At 56.6% G+C, this 14,165-nt stretch overlaps 2 protein-coding genes across 6 annotated transcripts in view; one reads left to right on the forward strand and one right to left on the reverse strand.

Annotated features, from left to right (window-relative positions):
- Positions 1-1,681, reverse strand: part of LOC141072449 (uncharacterized) — a 216,668-nt gene extending 214,987 nt beyond the window's left edge. For 2 of the 3 annotated variants that reach the window (XM_073559719.1, XM_073559718.1), the window contains exon 1: positions 1,546-1,679. The gene's annotated coding sequence lies outside the window, so the exon portion shown is untranslated. Of the gene's footprint in view, positions 1-1,545 lie in introns of all 3 variants that reach the window. The other variant, XM_073559720.1, reaches the window with a different exon arrangement.
- LOC141072450 (uncharacterized) overlaps positions 1,638-14,165 on the forward strand; it is a 36,447-nt gene continuing 23,919 nt past the window's right edge. For 2 of the 3 annotated variants that reach the window (XM_073559722.1, XM_073559725.1), the window contains exon 1: positions 1,638-1,757. The gene's annotated coding sequence lies outside the window, so the exon portion shown is untranslated. Of the gene's footprint in view, positions 1,758-1,820; positions 1,842-14,165 lie in introns of those variants that run through there. The other variant, XM_073559723.1, reaches the window with a different exon arrangement.

Raw genomic sequence — 14,165 nt, forward strand, 5'->3', positions numbered from 1 at the left:
GATGATGGATGGGACTGCAGGTTTAAACCTTCTCCTCCAGGACTTGGTCTTCTTGCCTGCTCTGCAACCTCTGAAAGGTCTCCTCATTTCCCGTGGAACATGTGGTATTGCAACTGCTGGAGAAGACTTTGTCCTGCGCATTTCCAGAAGACGACTCCTTGAATACACTACTCGATTAGCGACAGACCTAGGGACAACCATCCGATCAGTGATTCCATCCATCCCGGGAGACCTCTCCGTGGCATACTGTATACGGTGCTCTCCGCTGAGCACATATGGCTGTATCACTGACACAGGCTGTGGGCAGCAGCATACATCCGTCGGTAGTATTAGCTGAGATGGACCATATTGCGTACCCCAAAGTGGCCATGCCAGCAGGGGACTTGTGGGTGGTAGTGGAGGATCCGGGTAAAAACCATATGCAGTGTGCCCAGCGGCAGTAGAAAGTGTGGGGGTGTGCTGCATTTTCCATCCCACAGCAGACCAGCGTGCAGGAACGTCGCAATCCACGAGATGAAAACGTTGCATAGATCCAAGGTTGAAATTAGAGGTCCAAAAAGACATCAGGAAAGGTATAAAAGACTGTAACAAACAAAATAAAATAAAATAATAGCTGCTGCAATGGGCTGCCACTAGCAAGGCGCCCTATTGTCTCCACAGTCTGGCAGAGAGCAGACAGGCACGTCTGCACACCTCTGAGTCCAGGAGATCAGAAGTTGAGGGTCCCTTCCGGTCCGCAGTGTGAGTTGGGGGTCCCTGCCAGTCCGCAGTGTGAGTTGGGGTCCCTTCCGGTCCGCAGTGTGAGTTGAGGGTCCCTTCCGGTCCGCAGTGTGAGTTGGGGGTCCCTGCCAGTCCGCAGTGTGAGTTGGGGTCCCTGCCGGTCCGCAGTGTGAGTTGGAGGGTCCCTGTCCGTCCGCAGTGTGAGTTGGGGGTCCCTGCCGGTCCGCAGTGTGAGTGGTCGGTCCCTGCCGGTCCGCAGTGTGAGTTGGGGGTCCCTGCCGATCCGCAGTGTGAGTTGGGGGTCCCTGCCGGTCCGCAGTGTGAGTTGGGGGTCCCTGTCGGTCCGCAGTGTGAGTTGGGGTCTCTGGAGGTCCGCAGTGAGAGTCGGGGGTCCCTGCCGGTCCGCAGTGTGAGTTGGGGGTCCCTGCCGGTCCGCAGTGTGAGTTGGGGTCCCTGTCGGTCCGCAGTGTGAGTTGGGGGTCCCTGCCGGCCCGCAGTGTGAGTTGGGGGTCCCTGCCGGTCCGCAGTGTGAGTTGGGGTCCCTGTCGGTCCGCAGTGTGAGTTGGGGTCCCTGTCGGTCCGCAGTGTGAGTTGGGGGTCCCTGCCGGTCCGCAGTGTGAGTTGGGGGTCCCTGTCGGTCCGCAGTGTGAGTTGGGGGTCCCTGCCGACCCGCAGTGTGAGTTGGGGGTCCCTGCCGGCCCGCAGTGTGAGTTGGGGGTCCCTGCCGGCCCGCAGTGTGAGTTGGGGGTCCCTTTCCCCCTTTTTCAGTTTCTCTTATTGTTTCTATTCCTTATTATACTTTTGTGAAAAATTCAGAGACTTCACCTTGATCCGCGCACCCCTATGAGTCACTTGGACTGCGCCGCGCACACCCCTCTCACAGTGGTACATCCCGCACATCACGTGCTCCGTCTCAGCTCGATTCCAGACGATGGGGGCGTCAACGTAGTAGAGAGGGAGGAGCCAGCATTCTCCGTCACATGACCGTGACGTCATCAAGATGCTTCTCTAGTATGAAACCTCGGTGCGACCGTGAGGTGAGGAGCGGCGTTAACCCGTGCAGTCCCCGGGGATGGGGCGGGGTCTGTCCGTGCAGCAGCAGGGCTGACACATTAACCTGTGTAATGCTGGACTGTGCTGGAAAGCAAGACAGCAGCGCTGGGGGGGAAGGAAGGGTCACTGCAGTGCATTCAATGCCGGGTCACTGAATGGCAGCGCCCACATACAACCCCCTCCACACTACACATGGTTTCATCCATACACATCATCCAATCATATCCTTGCATTCATTATGTGGTTGGTCTGTAAGCCGCCTCCTGATTGGCTGCAGCTCCTGTGGTCATGTGACGTCCGTCATGGCGGAGCTCACGCTCTGTATTACTTCCTCTCTGTCGCTGTGGTCATGTGACGCCGTCATGGCGGTGCTCGCGCTCTGTATTACTTCCTCTCTGTCGCTGTGGTCATGTGACGTCCGTCATGGCGGTGCTCGCGCTCTGTATTACTTCCTCTCTGTCGCTGTGGTCATGTGACGCCGTCATGGCGGTGCTCGCGCTCTGTATTACTTCCTCTCTGTCGCTGTGGTCATGTGACGCCGTCATGGCGGTGCTCGCGCTCTGTATTACTTCCTCTCTGTCGCTGTGGTCATGTGACGCCCGTCATGGCGGTGCTCGCGCTCTGTATTACTTCCTCTCTGTCGCTGTGGTCATGTGACGTCCGTCATGGCGGTGCTCGCGCTCTTTATTACTTCCTCTCTGTCGCTGTGGTCATGTGACGCCCGTCATGGCGGTGCTCGCGCTCTTTATTACTTCCTCTCTGTCGTTGTGGTCATGTGACGCCCGTCATGGCGGTGCTCGTGCTCTGTATTACTTCCTCTCTGTCGCTGTGGTCATGTGACGCCCGTCATGGCGGTGCTCGCGCTCTTTATTACTTCCTCTCTGTCGTTGTGGTCATGTGACGCCCGTCATGGCGGTGCTCGCGCTCTGTATTACTTCCTCTCTGTCACTGTGGTCATGTGACGCCCGTCATGGCGGTGCTCGCGCTCTGTATTACTTCCTCTCTGTCGTTGTGGTCATGTGACGCCCGTCATGGCGGTGCTCGCGCTCTGTATTACTTCCTCTCTGTCGCTGTGGTCATGTGACGCCCGTCATGACGGTGCTCGCGCTCTTTATTACTTCCTCTCTGTCTTTGTGGTCATGTGACGTCCGTCATGGCGGTGCTCGCGCTCTGTATTACTTCCTCTCTGTCGCTGTGATGTGACTTTCGTCATGGCGGTGCTCGCGCTCTGTATTACTTCCTCTCTGTCGTTGTGGTCATGTGACGTCCGTCATGGCGGTGCTCGCGCTCTGTATTACTTCCTCTCTGTCGCTGTGGTCATGTGACGCCCGTCATGACGGTGCTCGCGCTCTTTATTACTTCCTCTCTGTCTTTGTGGTCATGTGACTTCCGTCATGGCGGTGCTCGCGCTCTGTATTACTTCCTCTCTGTCGCTGTGATGTGACTTCCGTCATGACGGTGCTCGCGCTCTGTATTACTTCCTCTCTGTCGTTGTGGTCATGTGACGTCCGTCATGGCGGTGCTCGCGCTCTGTATTACTTCCTCTCTGTCGCTGTGATGTGACTTCCGTCATGGCGGTGCTCGCGCTCTGTATTACTTCCTCTCTGTCGCTGTGATGTGATTTCCGTCATGGCGGTGCTCGCGCTCTGTATTACTTCCTCTCTGTCGTTGTGGTCATGTGACGTCCGTCATGGCGGTGCTCTCGCTCTGTATTACTTCCTCTCTGTCGCTGTGGTCATGTGACTTCCGTCATGGCGGTGCTCGCGCTCTGTATTACTTCCTCTCTGTCGCTGTGGTCATGTGACGCCCGTCATGGCGGTTCTCGCGCTCTGTATTACTTCCTCTCTGTCGCTGTGGTCATGTGACTTCCGTCATGGCGGTGCTCGCGCTCTGTATTACTTCCTCTCTGTCGCTGTGGTCATGTGACGTCCGTCATGGCGGTGCTCGCGCACTGTATTACTTCCTCTCTGTCGCTGTGGTCATGTGACGCCCATCATGGCGATTCTCGCGCTCTGTATTACTTCCTCTCTGTCGCTGTGGTCATGTGACTTCCGTCATGGCGGTGCTCGCGCTCTGTATTACTTCCTCTCTGTCGCTGTGGTCATGTGACGTCCGTCATGGCGGTGCTCGCGCTCTGTATTACTTCCTCTCTTTCGCTGTGGTCATGTGACGCCCGTCATGGTGGTGCTCGCGCTCTGTATTACTTCCTCTCTATCGCTGTGGTCATGTGACGCCCGTCATGGAGGTGCTCGCTCTCTGTATTACTTCCTCTCTGTTGCTGTGATCATGTGACGCCCGTCATGGCGGCGCTCGCGCTCTGTATTACTCCCTCTCTGTCACTGTGATGTGACTCCCGTCATGGCGGTGCTCGCTCTCTGTATTACTTCCTCTCTGTCGCTGTGGTCATGTGACGCCCGTCATGGCGGTGCTCGCGCTCTGTATTACTTCCTCTCTGTCGCTGTGGTCATGTGACGCCCTTCATGGCGGTGCTCGCGCTCTGTATTACTTCCTCTTTGTCGCTGTGATGTGACGCCCGTCATGGCGGTGCTCCCGCTCTGTATTACTTCCTCTCTGTCGCTGTGGTCATGTGACGTCCGTCATGGCGGTGCTCGCGCTCTGTATTACTTCCTCTCTGTCGCTGTGGTCATGTGACGCCCGTCATGGCGGTTCTAGCGCTCTGTATTACTTCCTGTCTGTCGCTGTGGTCATGTGACGCCCGTCATGGCGGTGCTCGCGCTCTGTATTACTTCCTGTCTGTCACTGTGGTCATGTGACGCCCGTCATGGCGGTGCTCGCTCTGTATTACTTCCTCTCTGTCGCTGTGATGTGACGCCCGTCATGGCGGTGCTCGCGCTCTGTATTACTTCCTCTCTGTCGCTGTGATGTGACGTCCGTCATGGCGGTGCTCGCGCTCTGTATTACTTCCTCTCTGTCGCTGTGATGTGACGCCCGTCATGGCGGTGCTCGCGCTCTGTATTACTTCCTCTCTGTCGCTGTGATGTGACGTCCGTCATGGCGGTGCTCGCGCTCTGTATTACTTCCTCTCTGTCGCTCTGATGTGACGCCCTTCATGGCGGTGCTCGCGCTCTGTATTACTTCCTCTCTGTCGCTGTGGTCATGTGACGCCCGTCATGGCCGTGCTTGCACTCGGTATTACTTCCTCTCTGTCGCTGTGGTCATGTGACTCCCGTCATGGCGTGCTCGCTCTGTATTACTTCCTCTCTGTCGCTGTGGTCATGTGACGCCCATCATGGCTGTGCTCGCGCTCTGTATTACTTCCTGTCTGTCGTTGTGGACATGTGACGCCCGTCATGGCGGTGCTCGCGCTCTGTATTACTTCCTCTCTGTCGCTCTGATGTGACGCCCTTCATGGCGGTGCTCGCGCTCTGTATTACTTCCGGTCTGTCGCTGTGGTCATGTGACGCCCGTCATGGCGGTGCTCACGCTCTGTATTACTTCCTCTCTGTCGCTGTGGTCATGTGACGCCCGTCATGGCGGTGCTTACGCTCTGTATTACTTCCTCTCTGTCGTTGTGGTCATGTGACGCCCGTCATGGCGGTACTCGCGCTCTGTATTACTTCCTCTCTGTCGCTGTGGTCATGTGACGCCCGTCATGGCGGTGCTCGCGCTCTGTATTACTTCCTCTCTGTCGCTGTGGTCATGTGACGCCCTTCATGGCGGTTCTCGCGCTCTGTATTACTTCCTCTTTGTCGCTGTGATCATGTGACGCCCGTCATGGCGGTACTCGTGCTCTGTATTACTTCCTCTCTGTCGCTGTGGTCATGTGACGCCCTTCATGGCGGTGCTCGCGCTCTGTATTACTTCCTCTCTGTCGTTGTGGTCATGTGACGCCCGTCATGGCGGTACTCGCGCTCTGTATTACTTCCTCTCTGTCGCTGTGGTCATGTTTCGCCCGTCATGGCGGTGCTCGCGCTCTGTATTACTTCCTCTCTGTCGCTGTGGTCATGTGACGCCCTTCATGGCGGTTCTCGCGCTCTGTATTATTTCCTCTTTGTCGCTGTGATGTGACGCCCGTCATGGCGGTACTCGCGCTCTGTATTACTTTCTCTCTGTCGCTGTGGTCATGTGACGCCCTTCATGGCGGTGCTCGCGCTCTGTATTACTTCCTCTCTGTCGCTGTGATCATGTGACGCCCGTCATGAAGGTGCTCGCGCTGTGTATTACTTCCTCTCTGTCGCTGTGGTCATGTGACGCCCGTCATGGCGGTGCTCGCGCTCTGTATTACTTCCTCTCTGTCGCTGTGATCATGTGACGCCCGTCATGAAGGTGCTCGCGCTGTGTATTACTTCCTCTCTGTCGCTGTGGTCATGTGACGCCCGTCATGGCGGAGCTCACGCTCTGTATTACTTCCTCTCTGTCGCTGTGATCATGTGACGTCCGTCATGGCGGTGCTCGCGCTCTGTATTACTTCCTCTCTGTCGCTGTGGTCATGTGACGCCCGTCATGGCGGTGCTCGCGCTCTTTATTACTTCGTCTCTGTCGCTGTGGTCATGTGATGCCCTTCATGGCGGTGCTCGCGCTCTGTATTACTTCCTCTTTGTCGCTGTGATGTGACGCCCGTCATGGCGGTGCTCGCGCTCTGTATTACTTCCTCTCTGTCGCTGTGGTCATTTGACGTCCGTCATGGCGGTGCTCGCGCTCTGTATTACTTCCTCTCTGTCGCTGTGATGTGACGCCCTTCATGGCGGTGCTCGCGCTCTGTATTACTTCCTCTCTGTCGTTGTGGTCATGTGACGCCCGTCATGGCGGTACTCGCGCTCTGTATTACTTCCTCTCTGTCGCTGTGGTCATGTGACGCCCGTCATGGCGGTGCTCGCGCTCTGTATCACTTCCTCTCTGTCGTTGTGGTCATGTGACGCCCTTCATGGCGGTTCTCGCGCTCTGTATTACTTCCTCTCTGTCGCTGTGATCATGTGACGCCCGTCATGGCGGTACTCGCGCTCTGTATTACTTCCTCTCTGTCGCTGTGGTCATGTGACGCCCTTCATGGCGGTGCTCGCGCTCTGTATTACTTCCTCTCTGTCGTTGTGGTCATGTGACGCCCGTCATGGCGGTACTCGCGCTCTGTATTACTTCCTCTCTGTCGTTGTGGTCATGTGACGCCCTTCATGGCGGTGCTCGCGCTCTGTATTACTTCCTCTCTGTCGTTGTGGTCATGTGACGCCCGTCATGGCGGTACTCGCGCTCTGTATTACTTCCTCTCTGTCGCTGTGGTCATGTGACGCCCGTCATGGCGGTGCTCGCGCTCTGTATTACTTCCTCTCTGTCGCTGTGGTCATGTGACGCCCGTCATGGCGGTACTCGCGCTCTGTATTACTTCCTCTCTGTCGTTGTGGTCATGTGACGCCCGTCATGGCGGTACTCGCGCTCTGTATTACTTCCTCTCTGTCGCTGTGGTCATGTGACGCCCGTCATGGCGGTGCTCGCGCTCTGTATTACTTCCTCTCTGTCGTTGTGGTCATGTGACGCCCTTCATGGCGGTTCTCGCGCTCTGTATTACTTCCTCTTTGTCGCTGTGATCATGTGACGCCCGTCATGGCGGTACTCGCGCTCTGTATTGCTTCCTCTCTGTCGCTGTGGTCATGTGACGCCCTTCATGGCGGTGCTCGCGCTCTGTATTACTTCCTCTCTGTCGTTGTGGTCATGTGACGCCCGTCATGGCGGTACTCGCGCTCTGTATTACTTCCTCTCTGTCGCTGTGGTCATGTGACGCCCGTCATGGCGGTGCTCGCGCTCTGTATTACTTCCTCTCTGTCGCTGTGGTCATGTGACGCCCTTCATGGCGGTTCTCGCGCTCTGTATTATTTCCTCTTTGTCGCTGTGATGTGACGCCCGTCATGGCGGTACTCGCGCTCTGTATTACTTCCTCTCTGTCGCTGTGGTCATGTGACGCCCTTCATGGCGGTGCTCGCGCTCTGTATTACTTCCTCTCTGTCGCTGTGATCATGTGACGCCCGTCATGGCGGTGCTCGCGCTGTGTATTACTTCCTCTCTGTCACTGTGATGTGACTCCCGTCATGGCGGTGCTCGCTCTCTGTATTACTTCCTCTCTGTCGCTGTGATGTGACTTCCGTCATGGCGGTGCTCGCGCTCTGTATTACTTCCTCTCTGTCGCTGTGATGTGACTTCCGTCATGACGGTGCTCGCGCTCTGTATTACTTCCTCTCTGTCGTTGTGGTCATGTGACGTCCGTCATGGCGGTGCTCGCGCTCTGTATTACTTCCTCTCTGTCGCTGTGATGTGACTTCCGTCATGGCGGTGCTCGCGCTCTGTATTACTTCCTCTCTGTCGCTGTGATGTGATTTCCGTCATGGCGGTGCTCGCGCTCTGTATTACTTCCTCTCTGTCGCTGTGGTCATGTGACGCCCTTCATGGCGGTGCTCGCGCTCTGTATTACTTCCTCTCTGTCGTTGTGGTCATGTGACGCCCGTCATGGCGGTACTCGCGCTCTGTATTACTTCCTCTCTGTCGTTGTGGTCATGTGACGCCCTTCATGGCGGTGCTCGCGCTCTGTATTACTTCCTCTCTGTCGCTGTGGTCATGTGACGCCCGTCATGGCGGTACTCGCGCTCTGTATTACTTCCTCTCTGTCGTTGTGGTCATGTGACGCCCGTCATGGCGGTACTCGCGCTCTGTATTACTTCCTCTCTGTCGCTGTGGTCATGTGACGCCCGTCATGGCGGTGCTCGCGCTCTGTATTACTTCCTCTCTGTCGTTGTGGTCATGTGACGCCCTTCATGGCGGTTCTCGCGCTCTGTATTACTTCCTCTTTGTCGCTGTGATCATGTGACGCCCGTCATGGCGGTACTCGCGCTCTGTATTGCTTCCTCTCTGTCGCTGTGGTCATGTGACGCCCTTCATGGCGGTGCTCGCGCTCTGTATTACTTCCTCTCTGTCGTTGTGGTCATGTGACGCCCGTCATGGCGGTACTCGCGCTCTGTATTACTTCCTCTCTGTCGCTGTGGTCATGTGACGCCCGTCATGGCGGTGCTCGCGCTCTGTATTACTTCCTCTCTGTCGCTGTGGTCATGTGACGCCCTTCATGGCGGTTCTCGCGCTCTGTATTATTTCCTCTTTGTCGCTGTGATGTGACGCCCGTCATGGCGGTACTCGCGCTCTGTATTACTTCCTCTCTGTCGCTGTGGTCATGTGACGCCCTTCATGGCGGTGCTCGCGCTCTGTATTACTTCCTCTCTGTCGCTGTGATCATGTGACGCCCGTCATGGCGGTGCTCGCGCTGTGTATTACTTCCTCTCTGTCACTGTGATGTGACTCCCGTCATGGCGGTGCTCGCTCTCTGTATTACTTCCTCTCTGTCGCTGTGATGTGACTTCCGTCATGGCGGTGCTCGCGCTCTGTATTACTTCCTCTCTGTCGCTGTGATGTGACTTCCGTCATGACGGTGCTCGCGCTCTGTATTACTTCCTCTCTGTCGTTGTGGTCATGTGACGTCCGTCATGGCGGTGCTCGCGCTCTGTATTACTTCCTCTCTGTCGCTGTGATGTGACTTCCGTCATGGCGGTGCTCGCGCTCTGTATTACTTCCTCTCTGTCGCTGTGATGTGATTTCCGTCATGGCGGTGCTCGCGCTCTGTATTACTTCCTCTCTGTCGTTGTGGTCATGTGACGTCCGTCATGGCGGTGCTCTCGCTCTGTATTACTTCCTCTCTGTCGCTGTGGTCATGTGACTTCCGTCATGGCGGTGCTCGCGCTCTGTATTACTTCCTCTCTGTCGCTGTGGTCATGTGACGCCCGTCATGGCGGTTCTCGCGCTCTGTATTACTTCCTCTCTGTCGCTGTGGTCATGTGACTTCCGTCATGGCGGTGCTCGCGCTCTGTATTACTTCCTCTCTGTCGCTGTGGTCATGTGACGTCCGTCATGGCGGTGCTCGCGCACTGTATTACTTCCTCTCTGTCGCTGTGGTCATGTGACGCCCGTCATGGCGATTCTCGCGCTCTGTATTACTTCCTCTCTGTCGCTGTGGTCATGTGACTTCCGTCATGGCGGTGCTCGCGCTCTGTATTACTTCCTCTCTGTCGCTGTGGTCATGTGACGTCCGTCATGGCGGTGCTCGCGCTCTGTATTACTTCCTCTCTTTCGCTGTGGTCATGTGACGCCCGTCATGGTGGTGCTCGCGCTCTGTATTACTTCCTCTCTGTCGCTGTGGTCATGTGACGCCCGTCATGGCGGTGCTCGCTCTCTGTATTACTTCCTCTCTGTTGCTGTGATCATGTGACGCCCGTCATGGCGGCGCTCGCGCTCTGTATTACTTCCTCTCTGTCACTGTGATGTGACTCCCGTCATGGCGGTGCTCGCTCTCTGTATTACTTCCTCTCTGTCGCTGTGGTCATGTGACGCCCGTCATGGCGGTGCTCGCGCTCTGTATTACTTCCTCTCTGTCGCTGTGGTCATGTGACGCCCTTCATGGCGGTGCTCGCGCTCTGTATTACTTCCTCTTTGTCGCTGTGATGTGACGCCCGTCATGGCGGTGCTCCCGCTCTGTATTACTTCCTCTCTGTCGCTGTGGTCATGTGACGTCCGTCATGGCGGTGCTCGCGCTCTGTATTACTTCCTCTCTGTCGCTGTGGTCATGTGACGCCCGTCATGGCGGTTCTAGCGCTCTGTATTACTTCCTGTCTGTCGCTGTGGTCATGTGACGCCGGTCATGGCGGTGCTCGCGCTCTGTATTACTTCCTGTCTGTCACTGTGGTCATGTGACGCCCGTCATGGCGGTGCTCGCTCTGTATTACTTCCTCTCTGTCGCTGTGATGTGACGCCCGTCATGGCGGTGCTCGCGCTCTGTATTACTTCCTCTCTGTCGCTGTGATGTGACGTCCGTCATGGCGGTGCTCGCGCTCTGTATTACTTCCTCTCTGTCGCTGTGATGTGACGCCCGTCATGGCGGTGCTCGCGCTCTGTATTACTTCCTCTCTGTCGCTGTGATGTGACGTCCGTCATGGCGGTGCTCGCGCTCTGTATTACTTCCTCTCTGTCGCTCTGATGTGACGCCCTTCATGGCGGTGCTCGCGCTCTGTATTACTTCCTCTCTGTCGCTGTGGTCATGTGACGCCCGTCATGGCCGTGCTTGCACTCGGTATTACTTCCTCTCTGTCGCTGTGGTCATGTGACGCCCGTCATGGCGTGCTCGCTCTGTATTACTTCCTCTCTGTCGCTGTGGTCATGTGACGCCCATCATGGCTGTGCTCGCGCTCTGTAATACTTCCTGTCTGTCGTTGTGGTCATGTGACGCCCGTCATGGCGGTGCTCGCGCTCTGTATTACTTCCTCTCTGTCGCTCTGATGTGACGCCCTTCATGGCGGTGCTAGCGCTCTGTATTACTTCCGGTCTGTCGCTGTGGTCATGTGACGCCCGTCATGGCGGTGCTCACGCTCTGTATTACTTCCTCTCTGTCGCTGTGGTCATGTGACGCCCGTCATGGCGGTGCTTACGCTCTGTATTACTTCCTCTCTGTCGTTGTGGTCATGTGACGCCCGTCATGGCGGTACTCGCGCTCTGTATTACTTCCTCTCTGTCGCTGTGGTCATGTGACGCCCGTCATGGCGGTGCTCGCGCTCTGTATTACTTCCTCTCTGTCGCTGTGGTCATGTGACGCCCTTCATGGCGGTTCTCTCGCTCTGTATTACTTCCTCTTTGTCGCTGTGATCATGTGACGCCCGTCATGGCGGTACTCGCGCTCTGTATTACTTCCTCTCTGTCGCTGTGGTCATGTGACGCCCTTCATGGCGGTGCTCGCGCTCTGTATTACTTCCTCTCTGTCGTTGTGGTCATGTGACGCCCGTCATGGCGGTACTCGCGCTCTGTATTACTTCCTCTCTGTCGCTGTGGTCATGTTTCGCCCGTCATGGCGGTGCTCGCGCTCTGTATTACTTCCTCTCTGTCGCTGTGGTCATGTGACGCCCTTCATGGCGGTTCTCGCGCTCTGTATTATTTCCTCTTTGTCGCTGTGATGTGACGCCCGTCATGGCGGTACTCGCGCTCTGTATTACTTTCTCTCTGTCGCTGTGGTCATGTGACGTCCATCATGGCGGTGCTCGCGCTCTGTATTACTTCCTGTCTGTCGCTGTGGTCATGTGACGCCCGTCATGGCGGTGCTCGCGCTCTTTATTACTTCGTCTCTGTCGCTGTGGTCATGTGATGCCCTTCATGGCGGTGCTCGCGCTCTGTATTACTTCCTCTTTGTCGCTGTGATGTGACGCCCGTCATGGCGGTGCTCGCGCTCTGTGTTACTTCCTCTCTGTCGCTGTGGTCATTTGACGTCCGTCATGGCGGTGCTCGCGCTCTGTATTACTTCCTCTCTGTCGCTGTGATGTGACGCCCTTCATGGCGGTGCTCGCGCTCTGTATTACTTCCTCTCTGTCGTTGTGGTCATGTGACGCCCGTCATGGCGGTACTCGCGCTCTGTATTACTTCCTCTCTGTCGCTGTGGTCATGTGACGCCCGTCATGGCGGTGCTCGCGCTCTGTATTACTTCCTCTCTGTCGTTGTGGTCATGTGACGCCCTTCATGGCGGTTCTCGCGCTCTGTATTACTTCCTCTTTGTCGCTGTGATCATGTGACGCCCGTCATGGCGGTACTCGCGCTCTGTATTACTTCCTCTCTGTCGCTGTGGTCATGTGACGCCCTTCATGGCGGTGCTCGCGCTCTGTATTACTTCCTCTCTGTCGTTGTGGTCATGTGACGCCCGTCATGGCGGTACTCGCGCTCTGTATTACTTCCTCTCTGTCGCTGTGGTCATGTGACGCCCGTCATGGCGGTGCTCGCGCTCTGTATTACTTCCTCTCTGTCGCTGTGGTCATGTGACGCCCTTCATGGCGGTTCTCGCGCTCTGTATTATTTCCTCTTTGTCGCTGTGATGTGACGCCCGTCATGGCGGTACTCGCGCTCTGTATTACTTCCTCTCTGTCGCTGTGGTCATGTGACGCCCTTCATGGCGGTGCTCGCGCTCTGTATTACTTCCTCTCTGTCGCTGTGATCATGTGACGCCCGTCATGGCGGTGCTCGCGCTTAGTATTACTTCCTCTCTGTCACTGTGATGTGACTCCCGTCATGGCGGTGCTCGCTCTCTGTATTACTTCCTCTCTGTCGCTGTGGTCATGTGACGCCCGTCATGGCGGTGCTCGCGCTCTGTATTACTTCCTCTCTGTCGCTGTGGTCATGTGACGCCCTTCATGGCGGTGCTCGCGCTCTTTATTACTTCCTCTTTGTCGCTGTGATGTGACGCCCGTCATGGCGGTGCTCCCGCTCTGTATTACTTCCTCTCTGTCGCTGTGGTCATGTGACGTCCGTCATGGCGGTGCTCGCGCTCTGTATTACTTCCTCTCTGTCGCTGTGGTCATGTGACGCCCGTCATGGCGGTTCTAGCGCTCTGTATTACTTCCTGTCTGTCGCTGTGGTCATGTGACGCCCGTCATGGCGGTGCTCGCGCTCTGTATTACTTCCTGTCTGTCACTGTGGTCATGTGACGCCCGTCATGGCGGTGCTCGCTCTGTATTATTTCCTCTCTGTCGCTGTGATGTGACGCCCGTCATGGCGGTGCTCGCGCTCTGTATTACTTCCTCTCTGTCGCTGTGATGTGACGTCCGTCATGGCGGTGCTCGCGCTCTGTATTACTTCCTCTCTGTCGCTGTGATGTGACGCCCGTCATGGCGGTGCTCGCGCTCTGTATTACTTCCTCTCTGTCGCTGTGATGTGACGTCCGTCATGGCGGTGCTCGCGCTCTGTATTACTTCCTCTCTGTCGCTCTGATGTGACGCCCTTCATGGCGGTGCTCGCGCTCTGTATTACTTCCTCTCTGTCGCTGTGGTCATGTGACGCCCGTCATGGCCGTGCTTGCACTCGGTATTACTTCCTCTCTGTCGCTGTGGTCATGTGACGCCCGTCATGGCGTGCTCGCTCTGTATTACTTCCTCTCTGTCGCTGTGGTCATGTGACGCCCATCATGGCTGTGCTCGCGCTCTGTATTACTTCCTGTCTGTCGTTGTGGTCATGTGACGCCCGTCATGGCGGTGCTCGCGCTCTGTATTACTTCCTCTCTGTCGCTCTGATGTGACGCCCTTCATGGCGATGCTCGCGCTCTGTATTACTTCCGGTCTGTCGCTGTGGTCATGTGACGCCCGTCATGGCGGTGCTCACGCTCTGTATTACTTCCTCTCTGTCGCTGTGGTCATGTGACGCCCGTCATGGCGGTGCTTACGCTCTGTATTACTTCCTCTCTGTCGTTGTGGTCATGTGACGCCCGTCATGGCGGTACTCGCGCTCTGTATTACTTCCTCTCTGTCGCTGTGGTCATGTGACGCCCGTCATGGCGGTGCTCGCGCTCTGTATTACTTCCTCTCTGTCGCTGTGGTCAT

Source organism: Dendrobates tinctorius, unplaced genomic scaffold (genome assembly GCF_039654945.1).
Source record: "Dendrobates tinctorius isolate UK_male_01 unplaced genomic scaffold, ASM3965494v1 ptg000273l, whole genome shotgun sequence".
NCBI lineage: Eukaryota > Metazoa > Chordata > Amphibia > Anura > Dendrobatidae > Dendrobates > Dendrobates tinctorius.